The following is a 10,193-nucleotide window of genomic DNA, read 5'->3' on the forward strand; positions in this document are numbered from 1 at the left end:
AGAAGCCGTGAATTTCTATATCGTTGGTTGGGGGGAAGTGTACCCACCGAGGTATACGAATCTGGTTAATGGCGGGGTACTCCTGCACAAAGGTTTTCCACCGATCTAAAGTTATTGAGGATACCGGTTCATCCCAATCCGTCCCCTCCAGCCAAATGTTCTGCATTAGTATCTTGGCTACGATGACAACTGGAGCAAGCCAGCCTAACGGGTCGAAGAGTTTGGCGATGGCAGATAGGATCGCCCTCTTTGTTAAGATGTCCTGGTTTTCGATTGGTTTCGCGGTGAAATAAAAATAGTCGGAAAGCGCGTTCCAACGGATGCCTAGGGTTTTTACCATGCTCGCGTCCTCTAACTCCAGAAAGTCTTCCGTAAGCCTGTGAGGTTTGGGCATGCCCTGTAGTATTCTACTGCAATTAGAGGTCCACTTTCGCAGAGGGAATCCTGCTGACTTTAATGCAGCTGTGATTTCATCGCGAGCCGCGATTGCTGCCTCGATGCTATGCCCCCTGCAAGGACGTCATCGACGTACATACTGTTTCGCAAGATGTGCGCTGCAGTTGGCAGAGATGCCTCGACGTCATCTGCAAGTTGATGTAGGGTTCTGATCGCTAGATAGGGGCACAGTTGACCCCAAAGGTTACCGTGTTGAGCTCAAACACGCTGACAGGGTCCTCTGCTTTGAGTCGAAAAACTATTCTTTGGTATTGGGTTTGATTTTCCTTTACCCAAATTTGCCTGTACATCTTCTCAATGTCGCTGTTGAAGACGTACTTGTAGAATCTCCATCGGAGGAGCAGTATTGTTGGATGTCAGGCAAGACGCGTTGAACACGACTCTCACTTTAGTCGTTGTACTCTCCTATTTGATAACCGCATGATGCGACAAGAAGTAGCAATCAGATGATTGTGGTGGTACTACGGTGTGCACCTTAGACATGTGCCCTAACGTGACGTATTCTGTCAGTACCCTATTGTATTCCGTCTGTAGGGCCGGTGTCTTGGCTAGGTGTGTCTCGTTCCGATAGAACTGAGAGCAGACGCTCTTAAGAGATGGGCCCAAACAGAGCGTTTTTGGGAAGTCTTGTTTGAATGGAAGGGAGACGGTATATCTTCCATCTGAATTCCTTTCCGTCGTGTTCTTATATAGTGCCTCGCAATAGGCATTGTCTTCCGTCAGGGCTTTTTTGTTGGTATGTTTTCAATTTCCCAGAAACCTGTTAGTTACTTGTCTAGGCTAATTTCATTGAAAAAGGATACCCGCGTATTGGTTGGGCGAGGTGCATCTGCACGACCGGTTAAAATCCAACCGAAGATGGTTTCTTGGGCGAGAAGCGTATTTAGAACGTTCTTCCGTATACCGTTTAGTATTATCTGCGGATAAATGTCGCCTCCAAGTATGAGATCGACTGGTTCATTAATGAAGAACCTCTTATCCGCCAGAATCAGATCAGGGAACGCTTGCCGAGTCGTTGCGCTCACTTGGCAAGTCGGAAGGTCCCCTGTTAATTGAGGCAGGACTAGGGCCACTGTATTGATGCTTACTAAGGGGTCTGTAAGCGAACCTAAGGTAATCGCACATGATTCCTTTACCTGTGCAGATGGTGTATTATTTATTCCTGACACTTGCACATGCAGACGTTTGGATGGAAGGTTTATTCGCTTTTTTAGTCTTTCTGTTATGAAAGAGCATTCGGACCCAGAGTCTATCAGCGCTCTGGCGGAAAACTTCACTCTATTATAGTGTATATTGACACGTGCTGTTCCTAATAACACCCCTTTAGTGGTGTTAGCATGACACGAAGAGACGTTATTAGCATTATCTTGTATTTTTTCAGACTCCATCCTTGCTCTAGCCTGCTGTGAGGTTGAAGGTGTATTGTCGGTGGCGTTTTGAGTCCACCTTTGAGGAGTTGTCTTTGGTTGTGCTGTCGGAAGATGGAGCAAGGTGTTGTCCCTTGCATGGCACGTGCTGCAATTAAATTGGCTAGTGCATCGTGTCACGGTGTGTCCACCCGACAGACAATTCAGACAGTAACTATTGTTTTTGACAAATTCGATTTTTCCTGACGTGGACAACCTACGGAATTTTTGGCAATTTCGTAATTTGTGCGCCGTACTGTAGCACATCTTACATGCCGACTTTGGTACGCTGGCTTGGTAAACCCCAGGTTTCGTAGAATTTTCCCTAGAATTCGAATTCTGACTTTTGGGTGTTTTTGTTGTTTTATTACCCCTAAGATCGGAAACCGTCTCTAATGTCTGGAAGCGATTGGACAGGAATTTGTCCATATCCTCCCATTTCGGAATATCTTTTTTTCGTTCTACGGTCTGTTCCCAAAGAGCCAGTGTAGATTTAGGGAGTTTTGTGGAGCATAAGTAAGTTATAATTGCATCCCAATTTGTGATGTCAATATTATGACATTGTAGCGCAGAAATGCAATTGTTTATCTCCCTTTGCAATTTTTTGATTGAGGTTCCACACTCCTGTTCGACTGCCGTCAGATTAAATAAGAGTTTAAGTTGTGTGTTTACTAGGATACGTTTATTTTCATATCTCTCGCTTAAGTTTTTCCAGGCGGTTGCAAAACCCTCGTTTATTAACGAGCACCTGCCCACTATTTCTTTTGCCTCCCCTTGCGTTTTTTGTTTTAAATAATATAATTTCTCGACATCTTTCAGATCAGTATTGTGGATGTAAATCGCCGTGAACATATCTCTAAAGGCTGGCCAGGAAAGGTAGTCGCCTTTAAATACATCGGTGTCACAAGGCGACAGCCGCATTTTATGTCCACGGCGCGAAGAGTCTTCATCCTTTGCTTCATCCTTTGCCGGCTGTGGGGTGATAGCTTCGACTTCAGCCGCCACAGCAGACATGCATTGCAGGTAGCATGCGAAGCAACTTTTATTCTTCTTTCTTAGTGAGCTGAGCTCGTCTTTGGACAGCTCAGAATTGCTGAGAAGACTTTCATATGTGGACTTGGTCTTCTTCCATAGTGCCCTTAGCTCCTCTTGCAGTAATGCAAGGGTGTGCTTGTTCCGGGATTCGGCCGGGGTGGAGTTGAAATCTTGTTCAAACTCGGCTATGGAATCAGCCAATCTAATATAAGTCTCCATTGATTTTATTAATTTGAATATCTTGATTCTTTAAAGGGTTCGAGCTTGGAGGCAAAATACTTAGTGGCGTTGGTGTGTATCTAACCGCAGCAAAAATTACAAGTGTGTTTCGTTTTTTGAACGTAGCCCAGCTATCAATCCTGCTGTGATTGTGCTGTATAAGTAAAATCTTTAAAAACACACGGACTGAAACTCTGAACTGATTGTATGTGTTAACACAGAAAGCAATCTTATGTGAATTTAGTGATAAGCGACAAAAATGACTCAGATGTAAATCTTGACGTGAATGTAATGTGTGGCCAGTGATATTAACCACTTATAGAGATCCTCACGAGGATTATGTAGGCCACAGATAGAAAACCTGACGATGATTTAATGTGTCTACAGTGATATAGAAAGAAATCCTGACGAGGATTTAGTAGGTATGTAGTGATATGCAGCACAGATAGAAATCCTGAAAGGTCCTAGTGTGTACAAAGTGATATCCAACACAGATAGAAATCCTAACGAGGATTTAATGTGTCTACAGTGATGTGTGATGCAGAGACGAGAAATCGTCTGCAAATATTTAATGTGTCTAAAGGGTGAAAAAAAAAATTTAGCGTGTCTAAAAAAAGTTTAAAAAACGCAGATGTAATCCCGACGTGGATATAGTGTGTCAACCTCGAGATTTGAAACACAAATCGAAATCCTGTGGATTTAATGTGTGTAATTCTAGAAATTTGAACCACAGATAGAAATCCCAATGAGGTTTAATGTGTATACCTAGTGATGTGAAACACAGATAGAAATCCTGACGAGGATATAATGTGTATACAAAGTGAAAGTGAACGCTGAGTATTCCCGTGTAGCCAACGAGGGATCTTTCCCAATATAAAAAATAAATTTGTTTATCCAACTTACTGTGGCAAATTACGATTTAAAGTATTTATTAAGAAAAAAAGTGATAAAAATACAGCTATATAATATAAAGCGATCAGTATAAATTGTGTGATCAAGCCGCTAGCCACCCAACGTAGTGATACTTTTTTGGCTTTTGGTATTATTTCAGCTCGCAAACTGATTAATAAAGCGAATTCTGTGATAGATAAGCTAAGGCTATCAACCAAGTGAAAATATGGTATGCCGCAAGTTTTGTCAACGTATGTGACGATGAGGGGATACAACACAGTGCAGTGATGAATGTGAAAAAAAAAAAACTAAAAAAAAAATTCACTGACTGTCTGCCTTGAGCGGTGTCGAGTAACCCATACCACTGGTGGGGGGAATTACCCGATCGTCAAATGGCGATTGGTGTGTTTAAAACCACGAAATCAAACAATTTCGCTTGCTTTGCCTTTTTTGTCTATCACGGAATGCACCTTCCGTACGTAAAATCACGTAAATAAAAAAAAAAATTTTGTGCAACCAAGCAACCACGTACCTTGTGTTTTTAGTTGATCGATGGGCAGCGATGTGTTGATGTGATGATTTGTCTGATGGGATGATGTATGTGAACTTGAAGAGTGTACTGCGATATTGAAAATGTATGATGTGCTGTTGACTGTAATGGACTGTATGATGTTATGACCTGTTATGATCAATGGATTGTACGTGATGTCGTGTGGACTGTTTGATGTTGTGCGCTGACGTGATATGATTTCGATGTCAATAGACTGTATGTGATGATTTGTAGCTGTATGTGTGCTCGCTTGTTTTGTGTTTTCGCTGGTTTTTATGTATGTTAATAATCTCCTCCTTAACTTTTGTTTAATTTCCAAGATGAAAATTGGCCAAAATTTTACAAAAAGGTGCTGTTTTCTCCGACTTAAATTTTCTCGGCACGAATGGACCAAATGTTGCGGGGGGAATGTGGCACCCGGGTCGTGGGGCGCGATCGCAGATAAAAGAAATAAAAAGAGAAGAATTAGTACCGATTCGTTACAATTTATTTATAAAAGATAAATATTTTACAATAATTGTTTATACAAGTGAAGCACTCACAAACTTCCTGGTCGTCAGGACAGTTAATTACTTCACAAGATAAATAGCTTGAATATGCCGCCGTGCAATTGGAAAGAAATTAGTTGACTTACACAATGCACTTAACACATTAAAATTTATGCACGGGATTAATTGCAAATAGCAAATTGAAACTTAAAAATTAAGTGACAATGGCAAAATAAATTCACTTGGCTTTAGAACACAATTTAAGATTTACTTGTGAAAATTATATTAATTGCAAATAGCAAATTGAAACTTAAAAATTAAGTGACAATGGCAGAATAAATTCACTTGGCTTTAGAACACAATTTAAGATTTACTTGTGAAAATTATATTAAATGGTTCGGAAACTCACCTGGGGCTAGCTGCTGGCGCTTGAACGTTCCAAAATAGAAAGAAAAGATTTAAAAACGAAAAAGGTCCGCACTACCTGCCGATAGCTAACTTTCGTCGAGTTTTTCCCCTTTGAAGTTAGCGCTCGGCAGGGGTGGGTCGTTAACGGTAAATAATAATATTGCCAAAAAATGTGCATTTGGGTGGTAGCGAATATTTAGGCTGGTGGCCTAAACAAATATGTAAAATCAAATGAAATTTACATAGAATTGTGATGAAATTACTTGAAATTGAATTGAAAATTTGCTTTTTCCACACCACCCGGGAGATACGCCGTTTGCGCGCTACCGAAGTTAGTTTTGGGTGCTCGGTTCCCCAGTAGGCCTATATCACCAATATAAACTACATATACATATATCGCCCATTTACTTCAATAGCGCCATAATTCAAAAAACACGAATTTTTAGTTAAGAACGAAAAAATGTGCTAAAGGAATTTAACCTATTTCACACCACCGGTTAAGTATGCACTTGGCGCTTTACTATTACATATGTATTTATAATTAATTAAATTAAATTATAATTAATTAAATTAATTATAAATACATATGTAATATGTAAACGAAAACGAAAATTTCGAATAGAATAGAGGATACCTTCATAAAAAATAAAATAAAAATATAAAAAAGTATGTAATGGAAAAGAAAGCAGAGTTTTCTAAACAAATTTAAAATAAAAGAAAAAAAAATAAAGTACTTAAAGTGCAAAAAAGTTAAATGAAGGGAATAAGCAGTTCCATATCAAAACGCAATAAATGCACTTAAATTTTTTCCGCGATTTAATGTTATCATTGTGGGAATATGAAGATTCTAATGCTCGGATATTTAATGTGAGAATTCCAATGTTGGGATGCCTAATTTGCAGATAATAATATTGAGACTTTTCTGATATTTTATTTTATTTAAATTTTTAAAACCAACTGGTCTAACCTACTTAAAGTTTCCATTAACCATTTGGTTTTGACCTAAGACGTTATACTTTTTGATTGTATTTCCTTAAATTACATTTCAAATGTAATAATTACGTTTTGGTTTGGAACTGCTTAAATAAAATATAAAAAATATGTAAAATCAAATTAAATTGACATTGAATTATGGTGAAATGCCTTGAAATTGAATTGGGAGATACGCAGTTGGCGCGTTACCGAAGTTAGTTTTGGGTGCTCGGTTCCCCAGTAGGCCTATATCACCCATATAAACTACATATAAATATAATATATATATGACAAAAATTTTAAATAAAATATTCAAGATAAAATAAAGTGTAACTCACAAATTATAAAATAAGTAAATATAAATACATTAAAAACTTAACACAAAAACAAATATATACATATTTAACATTACTGGTCTCTTTTCGTCAGCATGATTATCAATTTATTTGTTTAAAAATTATTTGCGAAAAATATAACCACATAAGCAAATAACCTGATAAGCACGCTTTCGTTAATAGACCAAATGTAATTATATAAAATTTTTAAGTGCATATATACACTTATCACCATACGTCATGCCATATATAACTGCAATATCAAAAATTTAAAATATAATTTTACACAGTACTGAAGAATATCTTGATTTTAACTAACCTCGAGTACTGCCCATTTCGCAAGAATAAAAGGGAAAAAGAGTAAAGGAGAGACGCCAAAAAATCTATACTTAGATACATTACTTCGTCCACATGCAAATGTTTTAAAAACTTTTCTCAGTTAACGCGAATTTAAATTCATGGATTTGCATTGTTTACATTTAGCAGTTTGGATTTATAACTTCGGGGAAAACAATATTTTTCGTGAATACCCTTTCATGGCCAGCTAAGTGACCTTGATTATTATGTTCGCTTACATAAAACTTTAGACTGTCAAAGGACCTGACTGTACTTGCAGCTACGTATAATTGCCCATGTGTAAATACAGGCCGCCTCAACAAAATTCCAACTTTTTCAAACGTTTGACCTTGCGACTTATTTATGGTCATTGCGAAAGATGGTATTACTGGAAACTGGGTCCGTTGAAAAGTAAAGGGTAATATGATTCCTGAATAAGTTAATTTGATGCGCGGAATAATAATTCGTTTGCCTTTTGAATATCCGTCTAAAACTTCACAATCGATGGCGTTGTTGTGAAGGCACTTAACCCTCATTCGCGTCCCGTTCACTAAGGCATCCTTTGTATTAAGGTTTCGAATGAGCAGCACGACGCAATTAAGCTTGAGTGAAAGCTTATGCGGTGGAAGTCCGCTCACATTGAGGGAATTCAGAAACTCTATCCCACTGACTTCTTATTGACTTCTCTTTCATCGTCGCAAATAATTTTATCAAAACTATTATATGTTTTGAATGAACCAGGTATGCGATTAAGTATGTCATTATTAACCAGGGAGCAGTCCTCATTGGTTGCTGCTAAAATTACAAAAGTCACAACTTGATCTGACAATATTTCCAAATACGTCAGCAATTAGGTTATCTTTATTTCCCACTAATTGCTGTGGTATTTCAATGACATTATCTTCAAACTGTGGATATAAAGGTGTTTGACCATCACCAATTTGCTTTAAAAATTCTACAAACTGCAGCTCGTGTGGTAATGCTCTCATGTTTTGGTTTAATGTTTCATGATGAAAAGAAGCAAATTCATTCCAACTAATAATACAGTTTTCAACCAAAACAGCACGTGATCCATGAGGAACAACAGGTAGAATTTGCCTAAAATCGCCACAAAAAAGTATTGTTTTCCCAGCAAACAGCTTGCATTTATCATTTTCATCGGAACACAAATCTCGCAGTAGTCTATCTATAGCTTTCAAAATTAAAAGGGGGCACATGGAAATTTCGTCAATTATTATCAGCGCAGCTGAATTTATATATCTTCCTTGAGCATTGTTTGGGGTGATATTCGGTACAGAATTTTCGACAACACGAATGGGTAATTTAAACACATTGTGCACTGTTCTTCCACCAATCAAAAGAGTTGATGTTATGCCACTAAAGCAGTTGCAATGCATGGAAGATCAAGTGAATTCAACCTGTGAATTAAAGCAGTTTGCATAAAAGTTTTACCGCAACCTGCATGGGCAGTAACGCAGAACACATTAGAACCAGTATCACGAAACTGTATTCCCTGGATAACGCGGTCTATTATTGTACGTTGATCGTTGTTTGCTCGTGAGTAATAGTCTTCAAATAAAATTAGCTCATTTTCAGGTTGAGGAACATCTGTACTTGTTACAGCAGAATTTGCTGTGGGCACTGGTAATCCAAGGCTGTGACATGTCACGTTATGACTAAGTAGCACATCTTCGATTTCTAATAGTGCACGATGAAATTGTCGCGCTTCTTCTAAGCACTCCCGCCATTCGTTATCATTTGAGGCGATTCCCCTAGCACGACACGCTTCCACAAATGTATTATATATGACCCCATTATATGTTCGAACGTCCATAAACGATTTTGGCCCAGTTACATGTAAAAGGAGCAAACGTAAATGGAAGAGTTCAATATCCTTCGGCGACACTACATACATGCGAGCAATAGTTTTATCACCGCCTCGCTGTATTTTTTTCCATTTCTTAGTTTTATCTTCCCAAGTATAATGCAATGGAATTTCTAAATATTAATATGAAGGATCTTCAATATTCAAATGAAAAAATGCCAACAACCTGGTTTTTCTCAAATTCTGAACAGCTCGTTGTGCCTGACCATTAGTAAACACAACGTTTTCTCTTTGCGGTAAGTGAACGTCAAGTCGCGTTACTGAATGGGACTGACAGTGCATAGGGAATTGGAAAATTCGCCAAGCCGCTTCAGTGGAACCAACGTAACGTCCATTCAAAAAGTTTTGAATCTCGTCACAATTGTCTACTTCACCAGCATTAACGTGTTCAGTAGCTAACCTGACAGTTGCACTGTCATATCCTTTATATACATATTTATAAATGTATTTCACACTTTTGACGGTTGAGCAAACCTCAACATTAATGTGGCAATTAAATTTGGCAAGCAAATATGGATTATATGGTACAACATAACGGTTATCAAGAGACGCACCACGAATATCAACACTAACACCATTACCACGTATTATATACATTGGAAACCCGTTTTCCTCTGCTCGTGTGGACTCGCAAACATTTTTGGGAAAAATCTTGGAACAATTACCATTTCTCATGCAAACTGCGTTAATATTCAAAGCACCACATTGCCCATGCATCATATGTTTCGCAACGTATTCATGCAATTTTGGGTTTATTTCAATGTCAGGAATATCCGCACATACCGCTTTGTCTATATCACCTTTAAGTTTATCCCTTTCATCTAATGTTAGCAATATGTGCGCATGAGGCAAACCTCTCTTTTGAAATTCTATTGTATAAATATAAGCAGCAACAGTAAATCATTTAGTTTCGCACTGAACACGCGCACTATAATTTCTGGGCGATAATTTGGTGTTTCATTGAAATCAACACTCCTGGTAACTTCTGGCCAATTTGGATTGCATGTCATTGTAATAAACAGAGATGGTTTACCAAAATGACGGACTATATTCATAGCGTCGAAATAGTTTTGGTACATGTTTCTGGGAGAGCCGGTGAATGAAGATGGCAGAATAATTCTTCTTCCAATATTTTCATGTCCATTACTATGAGGATTTGTGATCAGATAATCTGTTATGTTATACAAAACATCACACCTCAGGTTTTCTTGA

This window comes from Eurosta solidaginis, chromosome X (assembly GCF_040869045.1).
Source record: "Eurosta solidaginis isolate ZX-2024a chromosome X, ASM4086904v1, whole genome shotgun sequence".
Taxonomy (NCBI): Eukaryota; Metazoa; Arthropoda; class Insecta; order Diptera; family Tephritidae; genus Eurosta; species Eurosta solidaginis.